Here is a 21,544-nt window from a genome sequence, read left to right on the forward strand (position 1 = left end):
CCCTAGAATAAGTTCTGGGGTGGGGGTGGGAAAGTATTATCCTGCTGTCCCCACTCATCCCTTCCAGCCCAATCCTGTTGTGTTGGGGACATGTCGGTGGACTGGTATCCTTGTTGTTCATTATTTCTAGACTCCGTGTGTTGGGCATTACGCTGATATTGTTGTCCATTTTGTCTCCCATTCTGCCTTGGCCTTTCATCCGCATATTTCTTTTTTAACAGGGGGCAATCTGCCTTCCAATGACTCGGGTCTTTACAGTAGAAACAAGCGGTACCTGGAGGTGGTAGGGAGGTGGACCTGTTATTCTGTTGCCTACCTAAGCCTCTTCCCCTACCCTTGCCCCTCTCCCTTCCTGGCCTGCTTGAGTAACATTTTTCCTGCGCCACCAACAGCCTAACCTTTTCCTTCTTCATCTTTTCTGCTTCCAGGGACTGCTCATTGGACTGGTAATCAGAGCAGTACCGTGCTGCTGCCAGCACCTTTTCTACGGGCTCTTGCTGCCAGCAAACAAAAGATGTTTGTAGGTGTGTTTTAATAGGAGGCCGCAGACCTTGTACAAAAGTAGTAACAAAAGCTGGCATTGCTTCCCCCATGGGGTTTTTTAGCCCACTATTCTGTTGATAAACTTGTAACAGGCGATCGAAGTAAGCGTTCACACTCTCCTCTTTCTCTTGCTTTATGTGTGTTATCTTGTTCCAGTCTACCTTGTCCTCTGGTATTTTGTCTTTTAGATACTTTATTACTTCTTTATATTTCTCATCTACTTCATCTCCTGGTGCCCCCCCCTTTCCTCTTGCTGGTTCCCCTGTTGGCCAGCTCACTGTCCTTTAACAGTCGTCCCACAAATCCTTGGGGACTATTATGTTGAACAAGGTGTCGAAGTCTCGCCATAGTAGTCCCCCCAAGCCCGCCATCCTACCTAGAATGCAAAGGTTATGAACTTGTCAGTCGGCTGCGGAGAAGTGAGCACTTGTCTGTGCTCTCGCCCGCCCCTCCAAAGCCCACACATGCCCCGTGTGTCAGCCGGCCTAGGATCTCGAAGGCACCATGGGCATGGCCGCGGCTGCAGCCCAGCCTGCCTCCTCACATGGCAGCTTGTCTCTGCTTTCCCCTTGCTCCTTGAAAGCACTTGTCTCCGCCCTCCTCCATGGTACAGAAGCCTGGCTGTGTAGCCGTGGGACGGGGATGGCCCGCCCCGATTAGCCAAGTTCACAGCTTGTTGGCCACACGTGAAGGCGGCCGGCTCAAAACAAGCCTCTGCCGCCCTCGGGTGCGGAGCTCCTCTGCGTTTTCTATTTTATTAAAAAAAAAAGTGTAACAGATGTGCACATGCTGTTGGCCACTTCGGGCTAAAAGGTATTTTTGGGCAAAAATAAATATCCACTTCCCGGAATCATTCACTTATTATTGTGCTCTAGAATGATGTCGGCAGTGCCAACATTATTTTAACAAGCATTGGCATAGCCAATAGGTCTCGCCTCTGGGACCTTATAAGTGTTTAGCCATGCAACAGTTGATGTTGTTGCACCAAGGATATTGTGCTGCATAACTAAATACTTATAAGGTCCCAAAAGCGAGACCTATTGGCTATGCCAATGCTTGTTGAATATTATATACAAGTCATAGTTGCTGCTTATTTATCTTATGCAACTGACAACCACAATAGTCCTGACTTGTTGCAGGTATGATGTTATTTGTTGTATCATATATTTGGATGCAAAGACAGAAACAGCAAAATACAAGGGCGGCACACTATGCCAAGCACAGATTTTTAGCTCATATGTTTTTAACCCACGCCCTTAATTACATTGGACACGCCCCTTGGAGAGACCCGCTAGTTTTTTCATCCCACTTAAAGCCCTGTCTAGGGGATACACAATCCCGAGGGGATACCAAATATTACACAACACTGTTTTAAAGCCCTGGTTTTATGTAACTTACCTTACCGCCTGCGTTCAAATTCAGTGAACTATGCTCAAGTTGCTCTGCTCCACTGCCAGCGCTCCCTGCTGCCTGCACCACGGTCGGGTGGCATCATAACTCGAGTGCTGACTGAGACGTAACCTGTCCATCTAAAGCAATGACTCAGTGGTTAAAGAAAAGCGAAAGGACCTATGCCAGTTTCGTGTTTCTTTCACCACGGCCAACCAAACATGCGTACTTCACCTCACTGCGTCAGTGAGCCTGGTCTCAATATGGGAGTTGCCTTTGCTCGCTCTAACCAATCAGGTGCTGCTATAAAATACTGTTGTTCATTTATACAAACAGTATAAAAGCAGAATCGGGATTGGTTTACGTGAATGCTACAGCTGAGTCTCATTCGAGATGTGAAAGGAGCGTGGGCGGTGCGGAAAGCGCGGGCTGTGGAGCAGATCGGCGTGGGCATGGTTGATTGAAATTGAGCGCAGGCGGTAAGGTAAGTTATATAAAACATTGTGCTTATCCCAACTTGGCTGAATCACACACAAAGTAATTAGCTCCTCATCCGGGCTCCAAGCTGTTTGTAGGAGGCGGGTGGGGTTAATTGTGTAGCAGCAGGGGGAGAGAAGGCAAGAAAGCGGGCTTTTAAACAGTGCCTTCTGTGTGTTAAAAAATAATGAGCGAAATTATGTTGATGTAAATCACTGGAGGCGGCAGGGACACTGCTGTTTGCAATCCCATAATGCAGACAGAAAGCTGTTTTACGCCCCTCTGGTTGTCGGACCCCTGGGCCCAGCTCGCCCTGCGTGCTAGTGTCGAGGGAGAGTCTCTGGAGAGACTCGTGTTTCACGGTGGGCTGCAGAAAGGGGTCAGTGCAGGGTCCCTTTCAAGCAGCGTCTCCTCCAGGCAGGGCTTTAGTGGACAGGGTCTAAAAGGCAGGTGCTGAGACTGGTCTCTGTCGGGCTCTCCATTTTTGCCCTCCCCCAAAGAAAATCTCAACTCTCGATCAGTATCACTGGACCTCAAAGAGACTCGTTTTAGTTTTCAGTCTCTCTCACCATTTTAGAACTGAAGCCTTTTCAATATGCTATACTACCAAGCCATGATTGTTGCATATTTATGTTGCGCATCTAGCAACCATTTACAAAGCCAATAGCACTGGCTTGTTGTAAGTGCATTGTTAGTTCCTGGATTGTATATCCGGATGTAATTACAGAAGTAGCAAACTACCACTCGGGCCTCACACAATGCTAAGCATAAGTTTTCAGCTGAAGTGCCTCTAAACCACGCCCATAAATACGTCGGCCACACCCCTTTGGGAGACCCCCCCCCCCCCCCTCCTCCAGTTTTTTCAACCCACTTGAAGGCCAGCCCCCAGGTAACCCTAAGGGTGGGATCAAGGGAGGTATTTCTGAAGCAGGCTTGGGGCATCAGCTTTAGAAACCTAGCAGCAATCTAGAAAATCACCCTGACGGCAATAGTATAGTAAAGACAGATTATGAGCTATACAAATGTCATATAAAATTTCCTGCCCTTCGTCTCGAACCCTTAGGCTCCTCGAGATCTCAGCCAGGGTCGGACTGTTGCATAGGGCAATGAAGCAGTGCCCGTTGGGCTGTTGACACCAGAGGCGCAACTAGAGGCAAATTTCATGAGCAAAAATTTCGGGGGGCTGAACTTTAAGAAATAGGCAGAGTGGAGCTGCAGGGGCTCTTAGAAGGGGTGAAACAACAGCAAGGCCTCATTAACATGCAAATGGTCTTTTAAAGACCTGTGAAGTGCTCGGGTGCGGCTGTGTGTGCGCCGCGAGGCTGTCTCATCCCGGGCTGCCACACACGACGGGGGGGGGGGGGGGGTGTTGCGCGCCTGGTTGACGCCGTGCTTTTTATCAGTTTGTGGGGCTGTTTTATTAGCTATTGGGCTTGTATTTGTAGTTGATTTCCCTGATATTTAAATAAACATTCCCTGCAGCAAGCACAAACGCACGTAGTCTCACATTTCTTGAAAAATTCGCTTTACTTAACAAGTTCAAAACTGTCTTGATTTGCAAATATGGGCCACTTTTTTATTAGCTATCTAGTTCACTAATGTTTTTTATTGGCTGTCTAGTTTACTAATGTGGATGGGTCACTTTAATTTTCATGGCCAGGCCAATTTTTTGTCCCCGTCGGATTCTGCTCTCAACAACTGTGCCCAGGGTCCTGCAAATATTGGACTGAGGGCAACATCTGGTGCCCAGAGGCCCTGCCTGGCCTACGCGTCTCTCAGTTTAGTCTGAAACACTGCTTTGGTCTCGGGCAATAATACTGAACTGGTCAGCCAGCAACCTTAGAGAGAAGAACGACTAGAGAATGTCAATGAATGGCAGAGGGAGAGAAACAGAGAGCGAGAAAGCCAGGAATGGACATAGAATGGGTGAGAGAGACAGTAAAACCGGGAGAGTGACCAATATATACAGCGCGATACAGAAAGACAGACCTGGAAAGAGTGAAAGCCAGGGACACACCGAGGAAAAAGTTAGACTGAAGTATGTAAAACGAGAGACAGAAATCAGAACATGAGAGATAAAAAGCAAAAGACAAGTGGTGGAAGGAAAGATACAGAAAGTAAAAAACAAAGTCAGTAAGATGTAGAAAGAGACGTTGAGATCGAGGTGGGGAAAGAGAGCAAGAGAAGCAGATAATTATAGATAACGATGGAGACGGGTGGAGAGAGACTGTGAAACATTACAAGAGAAACAGGAGAAAATAAACTGCAAAAGAAAGAAGCCGCGCAAAATGGGGAGGGATGATGAAATCGAGACAGAGAGGAAAAAGACAGAGAAATGGTCCATGAGGCGTGTATTCAGTTGAATTCTTATTGTTTGGAAAATATCCCAATTAGAGTGGCTAACCTTCCATTATCAATTCGTAGGTCCTTTTGCAAGTGTGTAGAAACATTGTGTGCCCGAAAACATCAGAAGACATTCCTTGGGTATACGTGGGTTATGAGCCGATGGCATTTTTGGGGTTTAATTCCATACCTTACAAGCCTTTTTTTTTAAAAAGGTATATCTCTAACGGATATTGATTAGTGAGTCTGATTACTGTCTCATACCATATTTATCTTCAACCTCTTTACCACCTCCTGGAGAAAGGCATAATTGCTCGCTATTGGCACATTTTGATACAGAAATTTACAAAATGGAAAAATCTGTCATACACATGGAATGACACCTAAAAGACCCGTGGTAAACAACCCTGTCCACCATAGATACTTCCCAGTACCACCTACAGGCCCAGGACCTAAAGAAAAGATCACATCATCTGCCTCTGCCTTTTTCCTATCATATGAAGATACTGGATGGACTTTTAAATGGCCACAATACATGCCGTAAGCGCTATTTAAAAAGCAATTTAAAAGACCCCTCATGGGGTGGACAATTCACTGGGGTGGGCAGACTCCAGCACTAACTAGACTTAACATTTAATTGGTGAGCAGCCATAATATCGAAAAAAAATATCGACTGGACATAATATAGAGTTTTTAATATAGAGTGGACAGAATATCGAATTGCCAAAATATAGTGGTGCAGAATATCGAAAATCAGGTAAGAAATATCGATTTACATAATATAGAAGCAAGTAATATCGACAGTCATAATATAGTGGTTAAAAATATCGTTTTTTTTTATAGTGTGTTAAGTGTTAGTATATGTGTTAAAAGTATGTATTAATTTTGGAATGTGTGTTTGAATATTTTTAAAGTAATGAATTTTATGTTTAATTTTTGTGTAATTTAATTCCGTAGTGGGTTGTGGGTTTATAGGGGATTAGGGTGGGAAGTAATTTAATTATAGTACATTAAATAATCATTTTTAGGAATTAATAATTATTTTTAATTTAATTTTGCGTTTTACTTCTGTTGTGGATTTATAGGGGAATAGGGTGGGAAGAAATTGAATTGTTAAGTAATTATTAATTGGTATTGATTTTATTGCTATTAATTATTGGTAATTAATTTTTAATAATTGTAATTTTTATTAATTGGAAATAAATATGTATTAATTGATTATTTTATTATTCTGAGCGGGTTGTGGGTTTATAGGGTAATGGGGTGGGAAGTATTTTAATTATACTTAAGTAATTATGGAAAATATTTGTGTGTAGTGGTGATTAATTTACTGTTAATTATTAATTGATATTTTTTTATTTATCAATTTTTGGTATTAAATTAATTGGTTGTTTAATTATTAATTTGTATTGTTTGATTATGTTGTATTAGATTATTTGTAGTGGGCTGTGGGTTTATAGGGGAATATGGTGGGAAGTAATTTAATTGTAATTCATTGTAATTATTTTTGTATATTAACTAATTTATTTATTAATTGGTATTTGTATTAATTTTTGGTATTGAAAATTAATTGATTGTTAATTATTGATAGGTAATTTGAAAATAAAATGTATTGGTATTTATTATAATTTTGTGATTGGTAATTAATTTTCATACTTTTTTATTGGTATTAATAATTCATTTATTTGTAATAAAATATTAAACTAATATTTTCCCTACTATTGCACTCACTGGAGTGGGAATAGTAATTTTTACCCTCCTGCTATCCAACGCTTTCCTTACTGTTGCACTCTGTGGAGTGGGAATAGTAATTTTTACCCACACGCAATCCAATGCTTTCCCTACTGTTGCACTTACTGGAGTGGTAATAGTAAATTTTACCCGCCCGCTATCCTACGCTAAAAATAATGAATATTTTTAATTAATATTACATTAATATAAATATGTATTAAAAAAAGTTTTTTTTCACTTACATTAAATATTTATTAATTGTAAAGTTATTTAAGTATGTGTTAGTTAATTACATTTATTATTTCATTAATTTTACATTACTTTTAAGACATTTAAAAAATTCGATATTTTGACCAACTATATTTTTTTACAACAATATTTTGGATTCTATATTTTTGTACTTACCTGTTTGTAGGTAGGGATTCGATATTTTGGCATTCTATATTTTTTCCTCGATATTTTGGTAGGTCGATATTCTCCTCCTCGATATTCTGTCAGTGATCCCATTTAATCCCATACTGCAGAATATCCCTGGGCACACAGTGCAGTGACTTTTCCCTTGGAAGGAAAGTCCCTTGGTCTTTTCGTCACAATGAGCACCACCCCAGTTGTGGTCTAGAGTACTAGTTGGAAACTGTGGAAGCAGGAAACCTGGCTTTAATCATGCCCCCCCTCATTTGGCTAAACTGTGTGCTCCTGTGCAATCACCTTTATCCCCCTGTCTCCATTCCTTGCCCAATATTTGAAGTATTTAAAATAATTCTCAAGGCTATTAAAATGCTTGTTCAAAACAAAAATGGCTGGTTATGACTACTGGTGAGGGTATGTAAATGGGGCTCTCTGTGTCCTTTCACTAAAAATGGAATGTTAAAATAAGTCTTTGTAACAAGCAGTACTGCATCACCGTACCTGGCTCCAACTTTACCAAATAGTTTTTGCACAAATGATGTTCTCCTTGTGCCTCTGTCTAACAATGTATGTAATTAAGCTGCATCAGTTTAAAGTGTGCCTTATTGGACACTGTCGACACCCCTTCACAAGCTCTCATCCTCTTCCTGTCTGTAAACTTGCCATTTCTCGTGTAACTACTGTGCTGGTTTGTCTGCTCGTAGCGCTCACAAATGTGAGCCACAAGGTGACTACAGTAGGGCAGGGCTGTGTGAGCTAGTTTTGCATATTATAGGAACTGACTTGAACTAATCCCAAAGTTCGCCGGTGCTTCCTCCAAAGATCGAAATCTATTCTCGGGTACAAATATGCCAAAACTAGGCAGCCCACACCTTTTTCACCTTTCCTTTCCAACGACCTGGTCCATGCTATCTGTGGCAACAGGGCGATGTGCCGCAGGGGCATGTCTGCTGCGAAAGGCTGCCTTTTAATCATTGTTGGCCATACTCTGTTGCAGAAATAGCAAGCATGACGGCTCATGTAAGGGAGGATAACCTGGGGCCACCTGGGCCTTCATTAGTAAAGTGGGGAGTGGCTCATCATGCGAGCCTCGGAGGAGGAGCACATGCTGCAGCTGGGCTGCCAATGAGTAGAGTTGGACATTCGGAACCTTCAGCCCTCCCTGCTCACACCTGCTTCAGAGTCAGGTTTAACTCTGCTCCTTTTGCCTGCCCATTTCAGACCACCCATCAGTTTGCTAGAGGGCAAGGGCTACATACTTCTGCCGAGGGAGCAAATGGGTGCCCCCCCTGCAGCACATGAAGACAATCTGGGTAGGAAAAACATTTTTGCCTCTGCTTGACCGATAGTGGGAGTGTTTTCTTAAACGTAATGGATGACTGTAGGCCGGCTACCAGGCACCTCATATTCATCCTTTGGCTGTTGTCCTCCTCCAATGTTCTTCCTATGCCTATATATAAAAAATCTGATGTTTCCCAAGGAATTGCCAACTGAGGGAAGTCATCACTGTTTAGCTCCTCCCTCTCCTCCTCTGCCCGCTTCCCCCCCCCCCCCCCCCCCCCCCCAATCGGGAATAATTTGGATTTGTTTTGGTTAGTAAGAAGACCTGAGATTTTACAATTTTGTGAAAGCCTGCAACAGATTTGGAACAGAGTACATTGATTGGATGCGGCAGGTACACCAGATTATCATCGGCATACATGGCCACTACAAGGATGACACCCACCAGCTCTTTCCCCACAGGTTAAGCACACTTTTTGTAGTCTGCAGGCAAGCTGTTCCATAGTAAGTGCAAAGAGCATGGGCGACAGAGGGCAGCCCTATCTTGTTCCGCGCTCCGTACCAAATCACTGAGACCATCGTGCTCTCTGGTCCTGGGGCAGTGGCAGGGTGTACACAGCTTAATCCTTTTAGTATAGATCAGGCCTATAGCCCGTAGCACTTATAGAGAGGTCAAACAGACGGTGTTGAAGGTCTGTTTAATATTAAGTAGGGCCAGGGTGCAAGCCTGATCCGACCGGCCTACACGAACGTCAGCTGGCGTATATTTGAAGAGTGCTTATCTGTTGTGTAAAACTACATTGGTCATCGTAGACCAACCTCAAGGGGGGGTTCTAAGAGGCGATTAGCTAGGACTTTACTTGGTATTTAACGTCTACGTTTAGTATGAAGAGTAGGTGATAAGACGAGATGTGGGTCGGGTTCCTATCGGGCTTGGGAAGAACTGTTTGATCTTCTCTCTTTGAAGCTGGTAGCACCACTACCTCACAAACTTCATATGAATAGCCTATAATGTTAGACAATATTTAAATAAACCTGCCCCAGTAAGAGTTTAGCAAGCATTGCCAAGCCAGGTGACATAAGCCTGCACACTCCATGGCACATCTGACATTTGTTACTAATTGAGACTGATCACATTATGCACCAGAGCAGGGGTGTAAAACATTCTGTGTAAAAAAAATAAAAATGTATGTACTTTTTTAACTGTAGTTCATTGGAACCGGCTTCACTTGAGACCAGTGGTATATCCAAGCCTAATCAACCATGGTATCACAAAGTTCCTCCTCCCACAATCTCTTGGCAGTATATCCTAATTTCTAAACTTTCAAAACCTGTCTTTTTCTATTAACCTTAGTCAAGAGAATAACGCCTCCTTGTCACCAAAACACTTCGATCAACACACCTTTCACACTAAGGGGATGAGGATGGACAGCATGAGCATAATCAAAACAGATAAGAGAAGAAATAAATCAGAAAAAATGATTTAACAATTCATAAAAGGAAGTACATATTCAACAATGCACATTGTCATGTAGCTATTTATGAAGCAGAAACAATCAATGCACAAATGATCATAAAATGTAGCTTAAACTGTCAATATTTTTTTTTTAAAAAACATACACAATAATATACACCATGAAACATAAAATTGGGAACACAGTAAAAAAGGAAAAAATAATCTTATTAACATAAGGAAATCACCAAATCAAAGATTTATCAATTGCGACCCTAAGTGATATCACTTTCGAATGTATGTCACAAAAACCCGTAATCATAGATTTTAGGTGGTTTCCTCTTTTAAGAGCATTGACTCGTTTCGGTGGGCAATAGTTCACAGCCAACACCTTCTTCAGGAAATGCACAATAAAGTCCCAATATCAGTTATTCTAAAACGAAATGATATTTATTCTTTGGGCTGTGTCCATATGGATCCTGCCAAAAGTTCTGTTTATTTATGTCTTGTGTATATTCAGGAAACTTCTTCACAATGGTTTAATGCCTTGGTTTCATCGACACCGGGTCTGAATGGACCTCGGGACACTATTTCCTCTATCTGGATACAATCTTTGTTCGATTTTCATACAGAGAAATTAAAGAGACCTTAAACTTTTTCAGTAACAAATTCCCGTGCCTTTGTAAGGTGTGGGCATAAAGATGTCCCAGACCTAGGATAGGTGCCGGATTACGCACTCAGTTTGGCTTATTGCGGTACACATGGTAAGGTCTCCTCAGTCAAAAGACAGAGGAATGAATTCGGGCCATTCTAGAGGGAAAGCAGGAAACGCCCTGGCTGCCTAGCCCATTTGAAAGTAAATATAAACATTTTACGCATTAGGACCAGCTCTCGGTTTATAGTCTTCTAGCAACTGAAACTGGCCAATGGGAAAAGCTGCCTAAGCTGAGTGAGCCCTTCTTGCAAATGAAGCCATCGCCAAGTGCTTGAATGCTGGCATTAGCAAGGCATGTTCGGTTAGCGGCATCGCACAGCAGTACAAAATCTCATGTTCATCCCTTCTAACAAGCCTCCACCATACCCAATGCATTCATTATAGCAGATGCATTTCAGAGAAGCATCTATGTTTAATTATTAATAGTTTGTAACGACCCAGAGGTCCCTTGCTCACTCTAGTATAATTTTTGGCGGTTGCGAGGCTAGGGCCCTCCACGATATAGCATTAGTTGGCTTTGGCTACCCAGTGGTATCTTTGAAAGTCTGGAGCACCTAAGCCTTGTGCGGGCCTTCCTTCATACCCTCAGCAGCTTCCCCACCCAATCATTCTAGTAAGAAGAGGATGGCGATTCTGTTTTATTTAAAGAGGTAAACTTTGAGGATACTCACCCTTTTTAGGTCTTTCCTAGGCAGCGCTTGTGCTGTCTCTTTGAGACATGCTGTATTCAGGATATGGGCATGAAGCTTGTCCTACTTTCTGCCCATCTTTTTAATTGGCTCTTGTTACTGTGCTTTCTAAATGGTGGCCTTTCATTGGTCAATTGGCTTAGTAGTTCCCCCTTAGTACCGCTTTTTCTCTTCTTGTAACCTTCCATTAGGACATCCCTCATTACATGTGGTGTTGCTCGGCAGGTTTAATTACAGCCTCCAACCATTATTTTCTTCAATGTTTTTCTCTTGCCTGCTGTTGCAGGCAGGACACTCTCCTGCACCACCTATTTTTATGTACGCTGCCAGACACGCCTTGGCAGGAATAATACAGGCCACGCCATTCTTTTATTTACGGCACCGAGTGTTACCGCATGCCTTTTTGTGTTTATTTACTTTTTATTATTTTTACAGTGGCTGCACCAGCGCTTTAGTTTTAAACATCTTAAGCTAAAGTGGGGATGCTGCGATTGCTTCAAAAGTAAAGAAATAGAAAAACATTTTTTTATATTTCTTAACTTTTGAAGCGATTGCAGCACCTGTGCTTTAGCTTAAGATATTTATAGATAAAGCGCGAGTGCCGTGATTACTTTGCAATGCAATAGCTTTGGCATTACTGAAAGTTTGAGGAATTGGCGTTGCATTATTATTAGCCATGCCAATATCTCAAACTTTCAGTAATGCAAGACATATTGCATTGCAAATGCTTGTTTAAATATCTGTCAATCCAGACATTGATAGTGGCAGTCAAATCCAAGTCTTCACTCAAGATATCGGCCTGTCAATCACCGGGACTATAGTTTTCTCTGACCAAGTTTTCTACATCATGTAGTAGTCTAACCCTCAAATAGCCAGTGTGATGGTATCTCTTTTCTGTATCGGGGCGAACCATGCTGGAAGTAAGAGGAAATATTTCACCCATATTCCAGTAAATGGAGACTCCGGAATATCCACCAAACATAATGATCTCTGTGATTAGCGGAGACTATTCTCTGGAATTTTTCACAAAGACAAATGTCAGCTGCATAAAGTGAAAGTAACCTCCTCAGAGTTTGTCCCTGTCTCAGCCGGCACACCAGTGGCACCGGAGACAGTGCACAGAGGAATGGGATCGGGGTCACCCTGCCTCGTGCCTCTGCTGATGAGTATTATTCACCTGCACTCTGCTCCTTACAGTAGCCGTACTTTTTTTGCCCCAAGCCAATATGCTTCAGCACAGTCATCTGGAATGGCCACTACAGTGATTCAAATGCCTTTTACGCATCCAAAAACGCAGAGACCGCCTCAACTCCAGAAGGATTTGTTTGATCATTGTAACAAATGTGCAAATGCAAAAAGTATGTGACTGTTGGCCTGGCTATAAACGCACGGATTGTTAATGGGGGACCAGTTTGATTGGCACTTTATCGTTCCCCACGTGGCTTAACAAGTATAGAGATTATAGCCTCCCTAAATTATGGCAGGCAGTTGCCCACTCTCCAGTGCTTCATTACATACTTTGATAAAATGTCTGGGTTTGATCTAGCCCTGCCTATGAGTAGGGCAGTTCATGGTAGGAATCTCTTACATTTGACATTTACTGGAAGGGGAAGCTCAACGTTTATAGATTTTCTTTGTTTCCAGCCCCTTTTTTCAATCTCTTTCAGACTTCTCTATCATAGATAGCATTTATAGTGAACAAAACCCTCTGTGCATTTCGACTACCTGACCTAAGCATGGGAATTCCGTAGGGCAGTTCTCAGGGGAACTTTTAGGGCCAATGACCAGGGTAGAAGGCTATGGTGGGCCCATATAAGCCCAGACTCCTTCTATAAGTATTTTGGCCAAGTGCAAGAGGGAACTGTGTGTGTGTGTGTGTGTGTGTATATATATATATATATATATACATGTATGTGTATATATATATACATTACACACAACTGGACATGAGGAGGAAGGGGCTGCTCTGGCGACCTTCTGTCATTTCACTTACAATTGGACATTTACTTAAGGCACCACCAACATCCTCAAAGGGTAGAGTGAAGAGCTGGTTTGATCATGGTGGTTCTTGGCAGCCAGGAAACTGAGGTGTGCATTAGGAACCATCCCACGGGTCCATGCCGTGGTAAGAGTGCAGAGTGATATATAAAGACGAATTTGCCAGGCGGAAGGCTGAGCTAAAGGAGGACGCTTGGAGTAAGCTGATTGAGGCCTGGACCATGAAAAATAGTAACCAGTTCTGGAGTGTTGTAAACTGTCCATTTCTGTCAGGGTAAAATTCTGAGGCCCCTGATGCACACATCACAGAAGAGGAATGGGTTAGCTATATCCAGGAAATGTTTAGTAGTCCAGGAGATATTTTAGTGGGTGGTGGAGGAAAGTCGTCCCTTGTGATGAAGTTAGCAATTGTATTGCAGGGCTGTCTAGGAATAAAGCGCCAGGACCCGATGGTATCCCACCGGACCTTTTTCTATCCAACCCTCAGCTATGGGTGCCAATCCTCACCAACATCATAAATGCTGCCATTTGAGTGGACTTGCCAAGCACCTGGTCCTGTCCACCATCGTCCCTGTCTTTAGAAAGGTGATAGTGACCGCACCCTTTGTTATAGGCCCATATCCCTACTGGATTCATCTGTCAGTGCTGGGTTGTGTTTTGTTGGATAAGTTGTCCTCATGGGTGGATGATGACACTATTTTAACCGACATACAATATGATTTTTGTCCAGGGAGGTCCACAATCGACCAATGCTTAAACCTGTATATGATTTTCAACAAATATACCATTGCTCAATCAGTTAGTATACATCTTGCCTTTATGGACCTGTACTCCGCTTTTGACAGTGTCAACAGAATTAAGTTATGGGAGAGCTTGTTGAGCATGGGTATGGACAAGGAGATCGTCTTTTTTTTTTTTTGTTGAACTTCACAGGGACATCAAAGCGGTGGTTCGACTCACGAATGATGGCCTGGTTAGCCGTCCATTCCCAATCCAGAGAAGGGTGCGACTGGGCTGTATACTAGCCCCGTTTTTATTCAATCTATATATTAATGACCTGAAGAAGGTACTAGGCAACACACTGGTAGACTGCCCCCAGGTGGGTCAGCGAGGTCTGCCGGTACTATTATGCGGAAGCTGCTGTTCTCATGGCTAGGACAGCGAGGGGTCGGCAAACCCTACTCGACTCCTTTGTGAAGTTCGTAGAGGACCGGGACCTGTTAGTCAACAATTCGAAGTCCTATGTGATGTAGGTGGAACCAAGTGCAAGGAAGGCCTTCAACTTCAAGGTAGGGTCTGCATCGGCCCCGAAGACCAGTGCCTTTATTACCTGGAAGTCATGCTGGACGCTAAATTAAACTAGGGTCCTCTAAAAAGGGTCATTTCTAAGGGCAAATGCAGCAATCTTTAACTTTGCTTCACGGTTGGGTAAAAAAACAGTAGGTGGTATTTTGGAGATCTATAGAGCCAAGTGTCTACCTCAAGTTACTTATGGCAGCAAAATCTGGTGTTTTATTTCAGTTTATGAGCTACAAAAAATTGAAAATGGGTGTTGTAGACCACTTCTTTGTGCAACCCAGGGATCTCCTACTTTTTCTGTACTGGAAGAACTGGGTATGCCCTACTTGTCAGATCTGCTGTCATTCCACCCATTATCTTATTGGCCTAAAGTGTGGGGGACCAAGGGTACTGGTCTACATAAAGGGATTGCATGGCCCTTGATTATGACCATCATATCCCCTGGTTGAATTGTATCCGGGAAGGGTTTAGGACTCTTGGAAGGGATGATCTTTTCAGTGACCTGGATTCAATCCGTAGGAAGGATTTACCATGGGCTAAGAAGTACTTTTTAAAGATTCCGTGCAGTAAAAAGGGAGCAGTATGAGTTGAAGAAGCCCAGTGTCTCCTTGCCCACGCTAGAGGGAGCAGCAAATGTGATATCCTGCCACCATGTGGTTGTGATAGTAAGTCCCCCAGGACCTGATCAACCTTTTAATGTTTTGCAGTTATTATGAGGTGCTGGGGAAGACCTACCTAATCCCAATTTTAAAAACAGCAAATTTTAAACCAGTGCATCCCGCTTTTACTTTAGTCTTAGATCGAGCTGTGACTAGCATTATGTTTTGAGATAGCCTGATGAATTTATAATTATTATTTATGTGAAATAGGTGTTTGATATTTACATATGGAAATTGTCAATAGTTTATATTAACTGGCTGGGAGCTCTTTTTTATTCTTGTATCTTTGTGGCTTTTATGGTTTTTATCAGAAAGCCGAATAAAGTTTTATTTATTGATTGATAAAATGTTGGCAAACTATGTTAACATTTGTATAAAACTGTGCTGTAAGGACCAGTTTGTTAGTTCTGGGCTGCTTGTTTTCCAGTTCAAGGAGGACCTAGCCTGGAAGTTCAGGATCGACTGTTCCTTTTGGAGCAGTGTCAAAGGTGACTTGCATATGGCTGGGTCCAAACGGAGGTGGCATGGTGTGCAAAATAAGGATGCACTGGGATACAGCTTGATTATCGGTGGCTGAGTTTATTTCAGGCATTCCATCACTTTTTTTGTTGGTATTATTTAGGTTCTTCCGAAAGCAATCCCTCTAATTTTGCCAGTGGGCACAGCATATTTACCAAGAGATGTTGCCTCTCTTTATGGATAGTGTTTTTGCTCCATTAGCCCCTTTGTTATGCTCCAAGCATATGAAAACTTGAATATGTAGCCGTTATTCCAGTGCCTTATTTATGGCCTCGATTGCATGTGATGTATACATTTATGACCCAGACTTCAGGTCCCCGACAGCATAGAAAAAATAAGTGTGGACTGTAACAGCATATCACACATGGATCCAGGAATCTTGGCGTCTATGGTGACAGACTGGGAAGGATTGAAAATACCAGCATTGAAATATAGAACCTCGTCCTGCTGCGCTGCAGCTCTATGCCTGTCCTGCACCTCTAAGTAGCTGACACAGATGCTTGAGGTCTTGGAAGCCAACTGTGTTTCCTGTGCTGATGGTCTGAAATTGTGAGTGTATCCTATGTGCATTAGGCCTAGGTCAGTCTACACTATTTGAGTGGACTGTAGGGGTGTGGTATTTGAGTAGATGAAGCCCATGTGCACTTATTCATAGGGCATTCAGTCCAAAATAAAATGGTATGTTTAGGCATGAGAGCTCAACAGCGTTCAGTCTTGCGAAAAAGAACATGGAAAGATCCAAATTCGCACACGGGCATATAATCAAGAACTGTTAAAATTATCGCCGCTTTAACTGCAGCTAAAGTGGCGATAATAGGATTGATAAAATGCCCTTGAATTCCAATAGAAGCCCATGTTCTGGTGTGAACATGGGCTTCTATTGGAATTCTCAAGGGCATATTATCAAGCCCATTATCGCCACTTTAGCTGCAGTTTCCTGCCACTAAAGTGGTAATTTTAACGCCGTCCTTGATAATATGCCCCATAGTTTTGGAGAATATTTGGCAATAGTAGACTAAAATCATTTTCCTGACAGACGTGCTTTCCGTATTGCCTTCTCATTTTGATTTCATCTTTGGAAGGTGCACTTTTTCTTCTTATTTTATTTATTTTTTTATGGAGTTTTATATAGCGCGAACTTGAGCGGAAGGTATCGGAGTGCTTAACATAGCACCAGTTGCGTTACATGAGGACACATTCTTCTGCCTTTCACAGACAAAGGTTTTCAATCTGCTACGGAATAGAACTCTAGAGTGTGCATCTGCAGTTTGCATGAGGTCTGCAAATGTATTATTTTTGGGTACTTTTGTAAAATTTATTTGCTGAATCGAGGCTTTCATCTCTTACATTAACATTACAGAGAGTGGAGGTGCAGCAGCCACGTACAGAAAGGACACTCACTGCAATCAAGCCTTGGCCATGGGCCAGAATAATACTGTTCTAAAGGGCTTCAATTAGGTAGGTGCACAACTAGAGCCTCAAAGCACGCTGGCCCATGAACTGCAGGTGTGTACAATTATACAACAAGTGACAAAATGAGGACCGGTGCAGGAGAAGTGTGTGACCGAGATTCAGTCGACTGGAAATTGAGAGTAGTTGGGGGAAGATATTGATGTTGTAAAGAATAAATGACAGGATGATTGCCAGGTGAGGTTAGTGGTCTCAGTGAGAGCTCCAGGACAAGAGGGATGGATCTGAGGATGGATGGATCTGAGGATGGATGGATCTGAGGATGGATGGATCTGAGGATGGATGGATGGATGGATGGATGGATGGATGGATGGATGGATGGATGGATGGATGGATGGATGGATGGTGGGTGGAGGTGGGCTTCGCTTCTGATAGCTGTTGATAATCAAAGTCCGCTCTGGGCTGCTGTCGGTCTCCGAGGATACAGCACGCAATATGACCTGATCATGAGGTTAATTTGGGCCTGCGAACACTGGCCGCTCGGCTGTTCCAACGACTGTCGGGTATTGTACCATTCTCCTTGAGCTTGTCTATTGCTGGAAGCTAGGATTCAGTTCAAGATTGCTTGCTTGACGCACAAGGCTCTCCATTATACCACCCCCATTTACTTGGCAAAAAATCCTTAACTTTCTGTTCTGAATCGGGCCCTAAGAAGTTCTAACACACTCTTGCTAAAATCTCAACTTGAAAAAGAAAAGCACCTTCAACCACTCCTTGTCCGGTCTTGCCCTGAGAATTTGGAATGCTCTTCCTCCCCAAATCAGATCGAGCCCTTCATCCTCCTCATTCATGAAACAAGTCAAAAGGTTATTACTGAATAACCAGTTGCAACACTCAATCTGAAGACACATATATAACTTTTGTTTTTCACTGACAACATGGGTTTCTCATGCACTGTTACTTTTCAAATACCATACGTTTGGTTTGCTCTTTTTGTACATGTGCTGGTTAACTTGGCTTTTGTTTATTATGTACGCTTTTACTTGCCAATCTTATCTGCTTCTTTATGCAGTGCTCTGATACCCTTGCAGGTCATGTTCGCGCTATATAAAACTTTTCAAATAAATAAAGGCTCAGCAGGCAGCCGGCTAACACATCAATGCACTTGCAGAGTGGCTGCCCCTCTTGGCAGCACACTATTTCTTTCTTGCAGAATGTCCTTGGTTCCACTAGAGGTCTGATTTGGTGGTGTTTTGGATCCAATACTTATGCCCAAATGTGTCTTTAAATCTGAGGAAATTCCAAAGAGGCCTATGAAGATCACAAGGTCCCTGCCTTTGCGTGAGGCAAGGCACAGCCCTACTTGGGTGTAAGTGTCTGCTCCTCCCACCTATCTAGCCCAGGAAGACCTAGCAGTCTGGTGATGGGCTACCAGGTTGCAAATGTCACAATGTGTGTGTGTTTGTGTGTGTGTGTGTGTGTAAGCCCGGCTGGCTTCTACACCAGAAGTGTGTTCTTTAAACAACATTCACAGCAACATCAATGGAAAGGATGTACACAGCCTCTCCACACAGCATTAATAAATTGCCTGCATTTCTGTGGCTGGAGTGTGGCGACTCATACATGTTTGTGATGGAGGCTAGAGGCCGGGTTATCCTTAGAATTTCAATGAGGGCCTATCTAGTAAATGTCTGCTGATTCGTTCTTCCTGGGCATTTACATTTGGTGAAAGGGAGGTGTTGGGGTAGTAATGCAGGTTTTTTTGTTTAAGGGGAAGATCTTGCCAGGGATGACCTTTTTAATGTTACCCTGATTGAGGAGTCCAACAGATGCAAGAGTTTGCCACCTCATCAGCACGTTTTCATATAGTTGTATTTACGCTGCTATTGTTGTGAAGGACTGTTGTATAGCTGCTGACTATCTGTGCTTAATGTTAAAATGTTTTTACTGTTACATGGTGGAAACCGTACAGGTGAGAAGACTGTGATCAGGGATGTGCTGGAGGGAAACCGAAGAACCTGAACAAGAATGTGGCCCTGCAAGTAAGACTGACCATTGTCAAGGAGGTGTCAGTGACTAGAAGGTGTGCCAAGTCAGTGGACCTCCTAGGAAGCCCACAAAAAGCAACTTGGTATACTTCATGGAATTGGATCTATTTACTCTTTCAACATGAGTAGCATAGGGTCAGGTTGTAGGCATACTTTGTTTTTGCAGGTGGACCAGTAAACTTGGCAACGTCGTTAGTTTAGGGTCAGTTTGTGGATTGAAGCTTTCTTTCTTCCAATGCCCTCCCTGATTTCCTTTGCTGGCATAATACCCACAGCACCACATTGTACACCTTCCACCAGTTTTCCTTCCTCTTGGGGCCCTCATCGCTATTTCGCGAACTATAGTACATACTCCCGGGGAACAGCTTTACTAATCCATTGACGCTTGCCCTTGCAATTAGTCAGGGTTTGCAACGATAGTGTTGGTCGCTATACAATGGTAATGGGGCACTTGCTGGGATATCGTGTTTATGCGCCTAATATTGAGAACCCAGAATTTATCCACAACCTCCATACTCAGCTTTTGCAGTTCGATGCTGACGATATTTGCATGGGTGGCGATTTTAATCTTCTATTGGCCCCTGCGCAGGACAGCACGTCTGGCTCTCTCAATTCCAAGCCACGGTCACTTTGTGTGTTATTGGAGTAGTGCGACTCGCTTGGTCTTGTGGATGTTTGGTGACTCTGGCGACCGGGGGAGTCTGCATATACTCACTACTCTGCGCAATATGATACCTGGACTCAATTGGATTTCTGGCTGGTATCCCCAACTTGGCTGCTTGATATAGGGCATCTCAGCATCTTCCTAGTTCATTCTCTGATCACTCCCCTGTGGTTCTCACGGTCAGGGTCCCCAGGCCTGAGGGGTGTGAGAGACCCGTGGAGGTTCCTTGGTCAGGGGTTAATGGACGAGGTGTTCAGTGCAGAACGTTGTGCTGCTATTGTAGAATACTTTGATTTAAATAAAGGTTTGGTGTAATTGTGGGCCACTCTTTGGGAGGCTTTTAAAGCTTCGATGCGGGGAGTCAGTATTTCTAAACATGCTGGGGTATTGAAAGAACTGAGGCGTATATATTAGCTCGCATTAGGCAGCAGCTAGACTCACTAGACTCACTTGACAGGGAACAGGTGGTGCAATCTGACCCAGCTAATCGTGGCCGACGATTGGCACTCTTGTTAGAATTCAGGGGAGCGGCTGAGCATGAAACACATTTTTTAAGTAAATATTCCACAGACCTGGTCGCACCTTGGTGCGGCTCCTGAGACCCTCGACCGGATAATCTTACATTGCCTGTATCCGTTCCTGATGTGGACAGACACTGATGGGCACACCGGATATACGGGATGAATTCCTGGACTATTACTCAAATCTGTATTCAACGCGCGTAACTCATGGTGATGAGGTTTGCAACTAATACTTAGCGGAAATTGCGTTGGTTTGGCTTAATAAAGTAATGCAACAATTCCTGGCTGAGCCATTCTCTACTGAGGAAATCATTAGTGCTATCAATGACATAAAAGGTTCGACTGCCCAGGAATTGGATGGTTTCACTGGCAATTTTTATAAAGCTTACAAGAGCCTCTATTAGATCGCATTATCTCCCGGACTCAGTTGGAATTTGTCCCTCACAGAGCGACAGCGTTAAACCTGCGTACATTGTTTACGGTTATACACAGAATCTCACCGGAGGTCCCGGCAGCTGCCGTATTACTTGACACCAGGGCCTTCGACCCTTTGGAATGGCCTTTTCTCCTGACAGTTACGAAGAGGATGTAAATGCCTAAGGGATTCATTGAGCTCACTGCACTACTTTATACTTCGCCTATAGCCAGGCTTTGTCTAAACAGCATCCTGTCCTCTCAGTTTGCTCTCACCTGCGTTACTAGACAGGGCTGTCCGCTTTCTCCATTGCTTTTCCTTATCGCGTTAGAACCACTGGCCAGACAATTGCAGGAGCGACATCTACATAGGGGTCTTCAGTTCAAGACGGGTCCCCTTTTAATCTTACTTTACGCCAATGACATTATTCTTTATGTACACTACCCAAAGGAGAATTTGGAACCACTAATCGGGTAGATCATTCGATTTGGTGGATTCTCGGGTTTGGGCATAAACTGGGGTAAGTTGGACATTTTTCCTCTAACCCCAAGCGCAGACAAGTGGGACTGAGTTTCCTGTGAAGTGGTGTGATAAGTCGGCTAGATATTTGGGAATCCAGATACACAAAGAAACTGAACAGATCATCTTACTCAACTATGGCCCAGCACTGCATAAGTTACAGCAACAGGTGGACCGCTGCTTGAAGCTCCCTCTTTCTCTGGCTGGGCAAGTCGCAATCATAAAAATGGTGGTCCTCCCCAAATTCTTATATCGGTTTCATAATATATCCATTCTAATCCCCAATAGCTTTTTTAGAACTATCCATTCCCTCCTCATCAGGCTCGTTTGGGGTGGGGGCAGAGCCAGAGTTGGTTGGGCCACATTGACCTTACCGTATGAATTTAGGGTCCGAAGGGCGCTTAGAATGCATATTGCAGAATTTCCATTGGAGCCCGAGTCCTTCCCACTGCTAACGATAGTG

General features: G+C 43.3%; 1 long non-coding RNA gene across 1 annotated transcript in view; it reads left to right on the plus strand.

Moving 5' to 3' along the window:
- Window positions 1–2,306: 2,306 nt before the first annotated feature.
- LOC146811594 (uncharacterized) overlaps window positions 2,307–21,544 on the plus strand; it is a 36,659-nt gene continuing 17,421 nt past the window's right edge. The window contains exon 1 of the long non-coding RNA XR_014966756.1: window positions 2,307–2,416. This is a non-coding gene — a long non-coding RNA (uncharacterized LOC146811594). The remainder of the gene's footprint in view (window positions 2,417–21,544) is intronic.

The sequence above is a fragment of the Triturus cristatus genome, chromosome 7 (assembly GCF_964204655.1).
Source record: "Triturus cristatus chromosome 7, aTriCri1.1, whole genome shotgun sequence".
NCBI lineage: Eukaryota > Metazoa > Chordata > Amphibia > Caudata > Salamandridae > Triturus > Triturus cristatus.